The following is a 15,040-nucleotide window of genomic DNA, read 5'->3' on the forward strand; positions in this document are numbered from 1 at the left end:
TATATGCATTAGTATACTGTATTGGTGATTTTCTTTCTGTCTTACTTCACTCTGTATAATAGGCTCCAGTTGCATTGGTTCATGTTTTTCAAAGCCCTTCACTATGACCCATCCATCTTGGGAGGCCCAGCACAGCATGGTTCACAGCTTCATTTCATTGCCCAAGCCCCTTCACCATGACAAGACTGTCATCCGTGAAGAGGTGGGTGGTGTGTTCTAACTTCATTTATTTACATGCATCTGCCCAACTTTTCCAACACTATTTACTGAAGCAACTGTCTTAACCCTATTGTATATTTTCATCTCCTTTGTTAAAGATTAATTGGCTCCAGGTGTGCAGGTTTATTTTTGCGCTCTGTATTCCGTTTCATAGATCACATGTCTGTTTTTGTGGCTTACCACACTGTTTTCATTAGTATAGATTTGTAGTATTGTGTGAAGTCTGGGAAGGTTATGCCTTCTGCTTTGTTCCTTTCCTTCGGGTTTCCTACATCTTCTTTATTCATTCCTCCATCACTCGACATTTAGGTTGCTTCCTTATCTTGACTATTGTAAATAGTACTGCTATGAACATTGGGGTGCATGTATCTTTTCAAGTTAATGTTTATTTTTTTGGATATATCTCATGGAAAGAAATTGCTGGGTCATATGGTAGTGCTGTTCATGGGGATGGTTGGATGGCATCACTGACTCAGTGGATATGAGTTTGACCAAGCTTCAGGAGCTGGTGATGGACAGGAAATCCTCGCATGCTATAGCCCATGGGGTTGCAAAGACTTAGACACAACTGAGCGAATGAACTGAACTGATGGTAGTGCTATTTTTAGTTGTTGAGAAATCTCCCTACTGTTTTCCACTGTGGCTGTGCCAATTTTTTTCCCCCATAATTTTATGTATGTATTTTAAGCTGTGCTGGGTCTTTGTTGCTCCATGGGCTTTCTCTAGCTGCAGTGAGCAGGGGCTACTCTCTAGTTTTGGTGCTCGGCTTCTCATTACAGCGGCTTCTCTTGTTGCAGAGCATGGGCTCTGGGACTCACGGGCTTCAGTAGCTGCACATGGAGGCTCAGTATTTGTGGCTCCTGGGCTCTGGAGCACGGACTCAGTTGTGGTGCACAAATTTAGTTGCCCCATGGTGTGTGGGATCTTCCTGGACCAGGGATAAAACCCAAGCCTCCTGAATTGGCAGGTGGATTCTTTACCACTAAGCCACCAGGCAAGTGCTGGCTCTGCCAATTTACATTTTCACCAGTGAGAGTTCCCTTTTCTCCACATCCTCACAAACATTTGTTGCCTAGTCCTAATTTAAAATGCAAGAAAAGGGGTACAGTTGTCTCCTCATAGAATGCCACAGAGAGTTGTTACACTGCATGCCAAGGCCCTGGTGTGTCCATGGTGGTTATTGGCAAGTGGTTCCATTCATGGGAAGGTAGTCATTTTGGCCATTGAAATCTGTTTGTTTATCTGCTTGGCTGTGCCAGGTCTTAACTGTTGCATGCAGGATCTTCAGTCTCTGTTGTGACACGTAAGATCTTTAGCTGTGGCATGCAAACTCTCAGCTGTGGCATGTGAGTTCTAGTTTCCTGGCCAAGGATCAAATTCATGTCCCCTGTTTGGAGAGCATGGACTATCAGCCCCTAGACCACCGGGGAAGTCCCTGACCATTTTAAAAAAGAGCAATTCTCAACTAAGACATGCTGGTGGGATACAGACAAATAACTGGGTATTCTGGATATGGCAGCCTCTCTTCTTTCCTGAGGCCCCTTTGAGGAAGGACATGGAAGTTTGGTCCATTTACAGCTCCAGGGAGTGTCCAGGAGAAGTGACATAACTGAAGACTGTCCTTGGCAATTAGAAGGGAGACATACATACCTTTATACATCTTGTTCTTCTCCCTAGAGTAATTCTTCCTTGAAAACCACCTTTTGTATCTCTTTTTTTAAACCATAAATCTCCAATATTAAAAGACTCTCTTACTCTGTAACATTTCATCCTCACTCTGTACTTGTATAGCTGCTGCTGCTGCTAAGTCGCGTCAGTTGTGTCTCTGTGTGACCCCATAGACGGCAGCCCACCAGGCTCCCCCATCCCTGGGATTCTCCAGGAAAGAACACTGGAGTGGGTTGCCATTTCCTTCTCCAAAGCGTGAAAGTGAAGTCGCTCAGTTGTGTCCGACTCTTCGCAACCCCATGGACTGCAGCCTACCAGGCCCCTCCATCCATGGGATTTTCCAGGCAAACTTGTGCAGCTACACTCAGCAAAACCTAGCATAATAACATGTGTTACTGGTTTCCCTCATCCTCCCCTGCCAATGAGATGGGGGTAGACTCCATTTACCATATTCCTGGTGGAGTCCAGCTGGTGATGGTGGTGGAATTCCAAATAGAAAGGGGTTGGGTTATGACTCTCTAGGGCAGAGGGAAACAGTGGGTCTTAAACACAGTGGGCTTTTAAAATTATGACCTGCCTGTCTCTTTTTTTAAAATTAAGCTATTTTATACAATTTTAAAAGTTACTTTCCATTTACAGTTATTATATTCCTTGTGTTGTACCTAGATCCTTGAGCCTGTCTTACACCCAACAGTTTGTACTTTCTAACCCCCTCTTTTCCCCCCAACCCCCCTGCCATTTCTCTGTGAAGTCTCTATATATCTGTGAGTCTGCTGCTTTTTTTGCTTGATTCACTAGTTTGTTGTGTCTTTTAGATTCCACATAGAAGTGATATCACATAGTGTTTGTCTTCCTCTAACTTGCTTCACGTAGCATGCAGTTCAGTCACTCAGTTGTGTCCAGCTCTTTGTGACCCCATGGACTGCAGCATACAAGGTTCCCTGTTCTTCGCTATTTCCTGGGGTTTTCTCAAACTCATGTCCGTTGAGTTGGTGATGCCATACCACCATCTCATTCCTCTCTCAGCCTCTTCTCCTCCTGTCCTCAATCTTTCCCAGCATCATGGTCTTTTCCAATGAGTCAGCTCTTGGCATCAGGTGGCCAAAGTATTGGACCTTCAGCATCAGCGTTAGTCCTTCCAATGTCAGGGTTGTTTCCTTCAGGATTGACTGGTTTGATCTCCTTGCAGTCCCAGGGACTCTCAAGAGTCTTATCCAGCACCACAGTTAGAAACCATCAATTCTTTGGTGCTCAGCCTTCATTATGGTCCAACTCTCATATCCGTACATGACTACTGGAAAAACCATAGCTTTGACTATATGGACCTTTGTCAGCATCAGTTCAGTTCAGTTCAGTTGCTCAGTCCTGTCCGACTCTTTGCGACCCCATGAATCGCAACACTCCAGGCCTCCCTGTCCATCACCAACTCCCGGAGTTCACTCAGATTCATGTCCATCAAGTCCGTGATGCCATCCAGCCATCTCATCCTCTGTTGTCCCCTTCTTCTCCTGCCCCCAATCCCTCCCAGCATCAAAGTCTTTTCCAATGAGTCAACTCTTCGCATGAGGTGGCCAAAGTACTGGAGTTTCAGCTTCAGCATCATTCCTTCCAAAGAAATCCCAGGGCTGATCTTCAGAATGGACTGGTTGGATCTCCTTGCAGTCCAAGGGACCCCCAAGAGTCTTCTCCAACACCACAGTTCAAAAGCATCAATTCTTCGGTGCTCAGCCTTCTTCACAGTCCAGCTCTCATATCCATACATGACTACTGGAAAAACCATAGCCTTGACTAGATGGACCTTAGTCCGCAAAGTAATGTCTCTGCTTTTGAATATGCTATCTAGGTTGGTCATAACTTTTCTTCCAAGGAGTAAGCATCTTTTAATTTCATGGTTGCAATCACCATCTGCAGTGATTTTGGAGCCCCCCAAAATAAAGTCTGACACTGTTTTCACTGTTTCCCCATCTATTTCCCATGAAGTGATGGGACTGGATGCCATAATCTTCATTTTCTGAATGTTGAGCTTTAGGCCAACTTTTTCACTCTCCACTTTCACTTTCATCAAGAGGCTTTTTAGTTCCTCTTCACTTTCTGCCATAAGGGTGGTGTCATCTGCATATCTGAGGTTATTGATATTTCTCCCAGCAATCTTGATTCCAGCTTGTGTTTCTTCCAGTCCAGCATTTCTCATGATGTACTCTGCATAGAAGTTAAATAAGCAGGGTGACAATATACAGCCTAATGCCCTCCAAATCCATACACATTGCTGTAAATGACAAAATTTTGTTCTTTTTTTTTTTATTACGGCTAAGTAGTATTGTGGGGGTGTGTATATGTGTATGGGGCTTCCCAGGTGGTGCTCATGATAAAGAATCCGCTTGCCAATGCAACAGACAACAGAGACACAGGTTTGATTTCTGGGTCAGGAAGATCCCTGGAGTAGGAAGTGGCAACCCACTCTAGTATTCTTGCCTAGAAAATTCTATGGACAGAGGAACCTGGTAGGCCACAGTCCATGGGGCCACAAAGGATCAGATGTATATATATCCCCCCATCATCTTTACTCAGTCGTCTGTTGATGGACACTTATGTTGCTTCCATGTCTTCTGCCTGGTTTCTTTTGAGGTAGTACCTGAAGAATCTCTTCTCTTGGACTAATCAGCTTTCCAAAAAAAGAGTTCTCTGATCTCGTGCTTGGTTTTGGAGCTGCCTATATTCTAAGAGCTAAGAGCCTAAACTTTTGATCAGCTTGTTCTCTGCTCATGTTACCTCTTGCAGAATCTTCATTTCAACTCCTGCCTGGTTTCCTGGTTTGGGGAATGGAAGTTTCATGTCTGCACTGGTTGGGGGAGGGGATCTGGCTCAGACTATGCAACACCTTGTTTTCAGCTCTACTCTGTGGACCCCTGTTTTCAGAGTTACTTGGTGCTTTTGATTCCCAAGCCTCTGAGGGCTATTAGTAGATACTGCCTGGATTTATGTTGGTTTCTCACCTTGCAGGTCCTTAGCAGAAAGAAGAAAGCTGAAATGTAATCCAGTTACCCTTCCTTTATTTCCTTTCCATTTTCTTAAGTTTTGTTGACTGTTATTTGGCTTTATTTCTCTCCCTTTTGATTTGTTCTTGAGGATTTATACCTTTCTACTCTCTTAACTCATATTCTAGTGGGAATTTAGGAGAAAGTGGAGATAAATATGTATGTCAATCCATCTCATTTAATTGGAAGTTGAGCTGATATTCTCTTTTTATGTTTCAAAAGTTAAATAACTGTCTGTCATCATTGGTTATGTGGGTCTGTCATGCTTTCATTAACCAGAATCATTTGTTTTCATCCTGGAGGACCCATAGAGATTTCTTTTAGGTTTCAGATTTTGTCTTTAGAAGATTTTCAGTCAAGCAGCTGGCACTTTCCCTATTTTCAATGCTTGCATGTGTGATCAATGCACCCGTTCAAGAGAGAAGGGGTAGAAAGTCTTATTAGTCTGGACTTGTCAGCCTGGACCAGGGGGCCTTCCATCTGCCCAGGAAATCTGCCATAGAATGATGCTGAGCTATCTTAGTTATTAAAGAACACCTGCACATCACTCAAATCAGTTCTCAGCTCCCCTGCGCTCTGAGTTTCTGTATCTGCAGTCATTAATATCATCTCTGGGTGTTTTCTCTGCTCTCTGGGGCACCATGTTGATCCTTTCCCTTGGCCCTCATGTCTCTTTCATCACTCAAAACATACAGCTGCTCTATTCTAGCGTAGCAGTTTCCTTACACCATTTCAGTTCTTCTTACTTCATAGGCTCCACAGCTATGAAGGATTTTAGGTATCACCTAGTAGCTTCAAATTTGTAGTCTACAGATCAAAAAGAATTTTCTTTCAACAGAATCTTGGGGGAGAGCCTGCCACATGAAGCAGGTAGAATGATAGCTGTTGTGGGTAATGCAGGCGAGAGAATCTGCCGCCCCCATCCTGACCACATCTCCCCAGGGTGATGGACTGACCACCCATGATCCCATCTAACTCTCCTCTTGAATGTAAGAGGCTGAGTCCCCGAGAAGGGGAATAATTTGCAGAAGCTTGTGTAGTGGATTAGTTCAGGACTCGAATCAAGTCCTCCTCACACTTTACTGCTGCCTCTAGATCCACAGATGAAACCTGGAGGGTGGTTGTGGAGACTTTCAAGTGAGTGATCAAACAGTGGCTGCCTGCTATTAGTCTGACTGCCCCTTTTTTCAAAGCCTCAGAAGCCTCCACTGCATCCATAATTTTGCATGAAAAAATCATAAATAATAATTCTCACTGAAACGGCCTCCTTCCTGCCCCAGAATTGGTGTCCTGCTGGCTTGTTAATTTTAGTTTGGGAGTCAGAGACCTATGACAACTGTTCTCATGCAGGGCTCCTTGGCTGTTCAATAAATGCTAATAAACCATAAGCGGGAATCCTATCACTGCCGCCCAAACTGAAATGCAAGGGCAAAGATGACTTTGGTCTGAATTGGATTTGAAAAAGCTGAGAGAACAGGCTTTGAGTGTGCAGTGGAAATGCCAGTTGAATATTAATTATAGCGGCAGTGCCGGCCCGAGGAAGGCGCAATGCAGATGAGATGCTTCTGGCTATGGAATCCAAGTGTGGTTTCACACAGAGACCAGGGAGCCTCTGGTGGTTTTCCGTAGCTCTCCTGGTGTTCAGAGAGGTCTTTCTGGTCTTCTCATTTGCTCATTTTATTTGTTCCTTAGACTCACCAGGATGACTCAGCCAGGAGGTATCTTAGGGGTAGGTTTTAATTAGTGACTTGGGGATTCTGAAAGTGGCAGCAATGTAGGTGGGGCCTCTCTAACCTCTTTGCCCCACTGATTATTTCCCACATTCCAGGAATGGGATGTTCGGGTCCACAGTGAACCAGACATGGAATTATTGGGCTGGCCAAAAATTTATTCAAGTTTTTCCATAGCATGTTACAGCCAAATGAACTTTTTGGCCAACCCAATATAACAGGTGCCTTTAATGCACCAGGTGTCTTAGCCTCCCTCCCGCCTCCACCCCAACACACACAGCATTAATGGCATGGGGGATAGAGGTTTGCTGACTGAGCCATAGGCAATAGATAATGTCCATATATCTCATCCCACCCCGGTAAACTTTTAAATTATGTATACTGAAGAATTTCCTACAGCTCTAACTGCCCCATAGATTGTGTAGCTAATTGTTTCTTCCACTTAAATTGGGAGCCTCCTGGTAGGCTGTATGTTTTGGTGCAATTATGTTGCCTGGACCAGGGCTGAGGCCATTTTAGCCACCAAGGGGTGTGCTAATTGTTCTGAAGTGTGTAGCCTGGGGTGCATCTCATTGCTGTAGTGGTTTTAATAGAACTTCTAATTAAAAACAAGCAGTGAGATGGGGCTGGGTGCATTCCTCCCACATCAGGGGTTCAGGTAGGGCCCCTTTGGGCACAGTAGTGTGAACATGCCCATGGTGGGAGCCAGCTAGGGCAGAGATTGATGCGCCTCTGGTATGGTTTGTCTACAGGCTTGGTGCAGGCTGTTTAGCTATAATTAGAGCGGGGCCAGTGGCAGCGTGGCAGCCAGTTCTTCTCCTAGGCTCTGTGTCAGTGTTTGGATGGGGTGCCTGTGGAGGAACTGGAAGGGGAGGAGGCTGGAAAGTTTAAGTAGCTGGAGGTACAACCTGAGACTCTGAGGGAGTTTGTGAGACAGGAATGTTCTGGAAAATCATATGCCCTGCATGTCACATTCCCAGAGACCAGGTTATCTTGGTTATTAATTACAGTGCACTGGGAATCTGATCTGGGTTTGGAATACTTAGTTCTGTCTCTTGTTAACAGTGCATCTTTGGGGAGATGGCTTAACTTTTCTGAGTCTCAGTTTGTTTATCTATAAAATGGGGATAAAATACAAATTAAGTTGGGTATTTTGGTATAATGGGCATAGAAATCAGGAATGCCTGCATCCCACATGGGCAATCACTTCTACCCTTTGTGGGCCTCCACTTCCCAATTCGCTTACTCTGCTCTCCTAGTCTAGTGCCATGAGGAGCATTAGAGGATGGGAACAAGGATAACTTATTTATAACTGAGCCCCGTGAGCCAAAGTAGGAGAAAGAAAAGGGAACAAATGAGAGGTTGGCTTTCTCCATGAGGTGAGCCTCAATTTAGTGTGCTGGCTGATCTCATGGAAGGAGGAAATGCAAGAGAGAGACTGTATCTCCTTTAGGACCTAGGCCCTCAAGAACCACTGATTTGTCTGGCACTTTGACATTTGGATCATCCTCTGGTTTTTACCTATAGGGAAAGCAAGAGTGGGAAGACAAGACAGAGACCTCATGGTATGGGAGAGGCAGAAGAAATACTCCCTCTCTCTCTGTATCCTAGATTTATAGTCAGGATTAGAAGGTAGAACATTCTTATGAGCTAGTCTGCTACTGTCACTGACCCTAGAATGACCTAAAGTTGAATCCTTCATGACCTCTGCTATCAGGCTCAGATATTCTGTCAGGAATGATTGGAAAAAGAAAAAAGAAAACCTTGAGAACCTAGAGGTGAGTCTGTATTGAGTTCTGTAAGTGGTATGCAAAGAGATTTGAAAGGGCCATGACTAGGGAAATCTTTATGGAAGAAGTGGTTGAGGGATCTGAATTTGAACTTTGGGTTTTGGGCAGGTGTTCTAGGTAGAGAATGTGGCCTGGCCAAAGGCACAGAGGATGGCAAGAAACCTGTTTGCCTCAGTCGCAGGCTCTGAGCTTGGTGAGGAAGGTCATGGGCAGGCAATGGGGGCACAGTGAATGCCTAGCTCAGGAGTTGGGGCATAAATTGAGCACATGGCTCTTTCTTATCTCCTTTGTTGTTCAGTCGCTCAGTTGTGTGTAACTTTTTGTGACCCCATGGACTGCGGCATGACAGCCTTCCCTGTCCTTCACCATCTCCCAGAGCTTGCTCAAACTCACGTCCATTGATTTGGTGATGCCATCCAACCATCTCATCCTGTCGTCCCCTTTTCTTCCTGCCTTCGATCTTTCCCAGCATCAGGGTCTTTTCCAATGAGTCAGTTCTTCGCATCAGGTGGCCAAAGTATTGGAGTTTCAGCTTCAGCATCAGTCCTTCCAATGAATATTCAGGATTGACTGGTTTGATCTCCTTACAGTCCAAGGGACTTTCAAGAGCCTTCAACACCACAGTTCAAAAGAATAAATTCTTCAGCGTTCAGCCTTCTTTATGGTTCAACTCTCACATTTGTACATGACTACTGGAAAAACCATAGCTTTGACTATATGAACCTTTGTTGGCAAAGTAGTATCTCTGATTTTTAATTTGCTGTGTAGATTTGTCATAGCTTTTCTTCCAAGGAGCAAATGTATTTTCATTTTATGGCTGCAGTCATGATCTGCAGTGATTTTGGAGCCCAAGTCTTTCACTATTTCCATTGTTTCCCCATCTATTTGCCATAAAGTGATGAGACCGGGTGCTATGATCTTAGTTTTTTGAATGTTGAGTAGTTTTAAGCCAGCTTTTTCACTCTCCTCTTCATCAAGAGGCTCTTTAGTTCTTTGCTTTCTGCCATAAGGGTGGTATCATCTGTATATCTGAGGTTATTGATATTTCTCCAGCAATCTTGATTCTAGCTTGTGCTTCATTCAGCCTGGCATTTTGGATGATGTACTCTGCATATAAGTTAAATAAGCAGGGTGACAATATACAGCCTTGATGTACTCCTTTTCCAATTTTGAACCAGTCCATTGTTCCATGTCTGGTTCTAGCTGTTGTTTATTGACGTGAATACAGGTTTCTCAGGAGGCAGGTCAGGTGGTCTAGTATTCCCATCTCTTTCAGAATTTTCCAGTTTGTTGTGATCCATAGTCAAAGACTTTAGTATCTTATCCTTCAGATTCCTTCCCTGCCACCTGCTTACTTTCCCTGTCCCCCACCTTCCAACTATGTTTGTGGTTTGCTAATACTTAGCTAGTCAGTAGGTTTTCAATCCATTAAAAAAATAATTTAATTAATTAATTTATTTTTGCCTGTGCTGGGTCTTCATTGCTGTGCAGACTTTTTCTCTAGTTGAGGTTTCAGTCTTTCATTGCCGTGGCTTCTTTTGTTGTGGAACACAGTCTCTAGTCTTGTGGGCTTCAGTCACTACACTCCCAGATTCCTGATCACAGACTCAGAAGTTGTGGCTCATGGGCTTAGTTGCTCTGAGGCACGTGGGGTCTTCCTGGACCAGGGATCAAACCCAAGTCCCCTACTTTGGCAGGTGGATTCCTTACCACTGAGCCACAAGGGAAGCCCTTTAATTATCCTTTTGAAGAGCTGATTGGCCTGGTTTCAAACACATCAACTCAAAAAAAAAGATTTCTTATTGATAGCTTGAGTGAAAGCTTCAAGAGCATTTAGGAGTCAAATGAGTACATGTTCTTCCAGAAGAGAATCACCTATTTGGAAATATGTAAAGACCTGAGAAATCTCCTGGCCAACCTCTTTATTTCATACACAGAGAATAAGAGGAAAGAAAGTTTCCCAGTAAGAAACTTGTAGTTTTCGGAACCAGATCTCTTGTCTCTAAATTCATTCAGGGCGTTTGCAGTGGGTTGTAGAAGGAATGTAGCCTAGAGGTTAACATTTTGGGCCCTGGAATTGGGCATCTTGGGTTTGAATCTTGGCTCTTGGCCACATAATTGCCTGTTGACTTTGGGGAGAGCCTCAGTTTATCCACCTTTAAAATGGGACAAGAAAGCCAATTTGTTATCTGCAGGGAACAAAAAGAAAAAGGGTATATATTCCACTTGTCCTATTGTACAAGAGCTGTCTGATGTGTAGGCAAGGGTTGATGTAAGGGTCTTTTAAAGAAACAGCCTCTTGGCCAAAGGTATTCATCTCTCCCGTGCCTTACCACCCTGCATGAAGAACTCCTGTGTCTGTTGCTTCTTCTGTTTTAACCCCAAACTGCTGTTAAAATAGATGAATTAACAAGACGGGATCTCACATTAGGTCATGATGTTCATTAATACTGTGGTCTGAATGACATCCTCTGATTTATCCTGAGCCGACTGATGGATGGTGAGGCTAGGAGGGTGACCTGAGGACCTGGTTGGAAGGGCCCCATGGACCCATTTGGTAAATCACCCATTGAGGGTACACGGTTACCTGAGAGGTCCATTTTCAACATGGAACAGATCTTCTAGTCACTGTCCTCCAGCCACCAGGGGCAATTGAGGGCAGCAGAGGTGACTCTCAACCTCTAGCAAGTTCACGTTTCTTCTTTCGGCCTTGTATCCCTCTCTGGTTCCATGCTCTTTAAAAAGAGGACGACTTTGCTAGAAACCTAGCAAGCGTTAAGTTCCCTGTACTCTCTTCTTGAAAGCTCAGTCTCCCTGATAGTCTTTGTAAATATTTATGTATTTATTTGCTGCGTTGGGTCTTGGTTGTGGCGTGTGCAATCCTCGTTGCGGCATGTGGGCTCTTCCGTTGTGGCGCATGGCATGCAGGCTCCAGAGCAGAGTTGTGGTGTTGCAGGCTTAGCCATGCAAGCTCAGCAGTTGTGGTGTGCAGGCTTATTTGCCCTGAGGCATGTGGCATCTTAGTTCCCCCAACCAGGGGTCAAACCCTCATCCCCTGCAGTGGAAGGCAGATTCTTAACCACTGGACCACAAGGGAAGTCCTGCTAATCTGTTACAAATGGGGAAAGCGAACGTGCGCTTCTCTTTACACTTTTGTCTTTTGCATCCAGTAAAAGGGACAAAAGCTACTTTGTGTGTGTATTGAGGGGATGGGGAGGAGAATGTGAGTTCTTTTAAAGGCAAGATTTGAGGCTCAGAAGCTGCAGTTGGCGGGGCTTCAGAGGACCAGAGAACTCAGAGGTGCCTTCTCACTGGAAGAGGCCCACCTTTCACCCCAGGCTGGACTGGTTCTGGACTGATTCCATAGTCAAATGGATCTAGGCTGGCTCACCTGCTGTGTGGTCTGATTTTTTAAAATTTTACCCTTTAGGGTTACTCTTCTCTTTTTCAAATGTCCAAGCAGTCCTGGAAAGGACTGCCAGTTAATCTCTTGCTGTTGGTTGAAGAGTCCTCCTTGGGGAGTTTCAGTTCAGTTCAGTTCAGTCGCTTAGTCGTGTCCGACTCTTTGCGACCCCATGAATCGTAGCATGCCAGGCCTTCCTGTCCATCACCATCTCCCGGAGTTCACTCAGACTCACATCCATCGAGTCCATGATGCTATCCAGCCATCTCTTCCTCTGTCGTCCCCTACTCCTCCTGCCCCCAATCCCTCCCAGCATCAGAGTCTTTTCCAATGAGTCAGCTCTTCGCATGAGGTGGCCAAAGTGCTGGAGCTTCAGCTTTAGCATCATTCCTTTCAAAGAAATCCCAGGGCTGATCTCCTTCAGAATGGAAACCCCAATTCCAGTCTCTGTTCTAACTCCAAATTATGGGGTGACCCTGGAGAGAGCCACTTATCAATCATCTGAGTTTTGTCATCCGCATCTACAGGAATCTCTCCCACCTCATCATGTGGGAACATAGGTGAGCTCGGATAGGAAGGGCTCATGACACAGAAGAAAAATCACTTTTCCTCAAAGTTGAGTCAAGTGTCTGTCAGGCAGTCTCTGTTTGTTGCACTGGGATCTGAAGAAGGCTCTGAGGTGCCTCCCAGGTCAGCATCCCTCACACGTCTGAGATCACCTTTCCCCAAGCCTGACCTGCGAGGAGCTGGCTCCTCTTGCAGCCTGAGAGTCAGGGGAGAGCTGGTCGCCATTTAAATGTGGGCAGAGGAGGGGCATGGGGCAGTGGTGCGCATGGTACTGGAGCTTGTCTGGTGTTTTATTTTATATAGTAAGCAGTTGTGTTTATGGAGAAGCATGGAGGTACTGATGGAAGTTACAGGAGAGTGAAGCTCCTTTCTGTCCATCCGTTAGTGCTTGGAGCGAGCTGACAGTGGTGAGGAGAGGCGTCCTGCCTCGGGCTCCCTCCTGACAGCTGAAATGGCGCTGCCCTGCCCCTTCCTTGGGTGTTTGCAAGTCTTTAGTACCTACTTAGCTGAGAAAGGCAACCTGGGGCCTCAGTGAGGCTTAGGGTATCCATTATTGTCCCAAATGGTTGCTGCCCTCCTGCTTTGACACTCACCCCAAGACCAGTGCCCATCTATGATTTTCCTCAACAGCAAGAGTTACCATATTGCTGGGCTCTGCCATGTGCCAAGCCCTGGGATTGCATCAGAGAAGATCACAGACTGCCTCCCTGTGGTATCTTCGTGTGTGTGTGTGTGTTGCACATGCACAAGACTCAAACAACTTCACTAGTAGTAAATTGATTTACCAGGGGTCCTTCCCTTACTGTAACCAGCCTCCCAAAGTAGTTTTTAGAATCACAGGATGTTGGAACCAGTCCAGTTCCTGTCCTGAGCATTTGGGTAGTCTGAGCGAACCTCACTTTGAGGTTGAAACTTGGGAAAGCTTTGTCCAGAGTTACAGCACAAACTGTGGGCAGAGCTGGAGTGGTAGGTCTGTCCTCTGACTTCCGGCTCAGCTCCCCCAGGTCCTGCTATTCCTGAGGAATGCAGCCGAGCCTCAGGTGCAGCAGCTCCTCGGCCAATGCTAGATGCTAGGTGGCACCAGCACGCCTTGGAACAGAAAGGCTCTCGTCTAGCTTCTATCTGAAAATGTTTGAATCCTCAGTGTGGGCGGCCTGGAGTTCTGGCTGAGCGCTCTCCTCTCCTGAGGCCTGCCTGCCTGGGGGGCCACCCCAGATCCCAGTCCCATCTCCTTCATCCAGGGAACCCATCCCAGATGCCTTGGGGATCGGTTTGCTGGCTACCTGGAAGAATTCACTCCTGTGTGATTGATTTCTTTCAGGGGCTCTCTGTGCAGAATGGATAAAGTTCTGCTGGGTGATCTTTCCAACTACTCTGCTGAGTTCTGAGCCAAGTTCTTTGTGGTTTCTGTTCTTTCAGGACATTGTTGCTGGGCAACAAGGCTGGCTGATGTCACTGAGGATGTGAGGCAGTGTGGAAGTAGACCCCAGCCACCCAGCCCAAATTGCCCACTTGCAGCATCGTGAGTATGTGAGTCAGTTTTGGGGTGGTTATGTTGCAGAAGCTGATTGAAATAGGAGAGAACAGCGCAGTAGCCTCTCCCTATCCATGATTTTCCTGTCCATAGTTTCAGTTTCCTGTCGTCAATCTTGGTCCAAAAATACTAGAAAATTCTAGAAATAACTTATAAGTTTTAAATTGCATGCTTTTGTGAGTGGTTTGATGAAATCTTATACCTCCCACTGGGACATGAATCATCTCTTTGTCCAGCATGTCCACATAGCATGTGCAACCCCACTGCTCAGCATGCTCTGGTCTTGGTTTTCAGATCAGTGGTCGCAGTATCACAGTGCTTGTGGCCAAAGTCACCCTTACTTTACTTAATAATGGCTTTAGCACACACCAGTAGTGATGCCAGCAATCTGGATATTCTCTTATTGAACCTGATTTATACATTTTATCATAGGTAAGTGTGTATAGGTAAAAACATTGTTGTGTGTGTGTACAAAGTGAAACTGAAAGTCACTCAGCCGTGTCTGACTCTTTATGACCCCATGGATTATATAGTCCATGGAATTCTCCAGGCCAGAATACTGGAGTGGGCAGCCTTTCCCTTCTCCAGGGGATCTTCCCAACCCAAGATTGAACCCAAGTCTCCCGCATTGCAGGCGGATTCTTTACCAGCTGAGCCACCAGGAAAGTGTGTGTGTGTGTGTGTGTGTGTGTGTGTGTATTTATATTATATATATATTTTATAAATATATATTTATATTTCACTGTTATATGTGGCTTCAGGCATCTACTGCAGGTCTTAGAATATAATCCGCTTGAGTAAGGGGGGACTGCTGTATCTACGTTGAAGGGTTGCAGTGAGGTTTACGTGATAATATGCACTTAGATCTGCGCCTAGCACACAATATGTGAATACTGTTGTTACCATCAACATCATCATGGGGCACTTCCTCTTGCTTTCTGGGTTCTAGTCCCAGTGACCTCCTTTCTCTTCTTCCTCCTCCTCCTCTTCTCCCTCTTCCTTCCCCGGCTCCTTCCTTCTCCTTTATTATATATCAAACTGCACCTTTTTCAGGGCTTTCATACTTAATTCTCTCCATTCAGAATGGTCCTTCC

The 15,040-nt window shown here is 45.4% G+C and overlaps 1 long non-coding RNA gene across 2 annotated transcripts in view; it reads left to right on the forward strand.

Moving 5' to 3' along the window:
* The window catches only part of LOC138441486 (uncharacterized), a 111,339-nt gene that overhangs the window by 66,393 nt on the left and 29,906 nt on the right, over positions 1-15,040 (forward strand). Inside the window, exon 2 of one of the 2 annotated variants that reach the window (XR_011257364.1) lies at positions 13,832-13,938. The exons of the other annotated variant lie outside the window; for it this stretch is intronic. This is a non-coding gene — a long non-coding RNA (uncharacterized lncRNA). The remainder of the gene's footprint in view (positions 1-13,831; positions 13,939-15,040) is intronic. 2 annotated transcript variants of the gene reach the window in all.

Source organism: Ovis canadensis, chromosome 5, assembly GCF_042477335.2.
Source record: "Ovis canadensis isolate MfBH-ARS-UI-01 breed Bighorn chromosome 5, ARS-UI_OviCan_v2, whole genome shotgun sequence".
Taxonomy (NCBI): domain Eukaryota; kingdom Metazoa; phylum Chordata; class Mammalia; order Artiodactyla; family Bovidae; genus Ovis; species Ovis canadensis.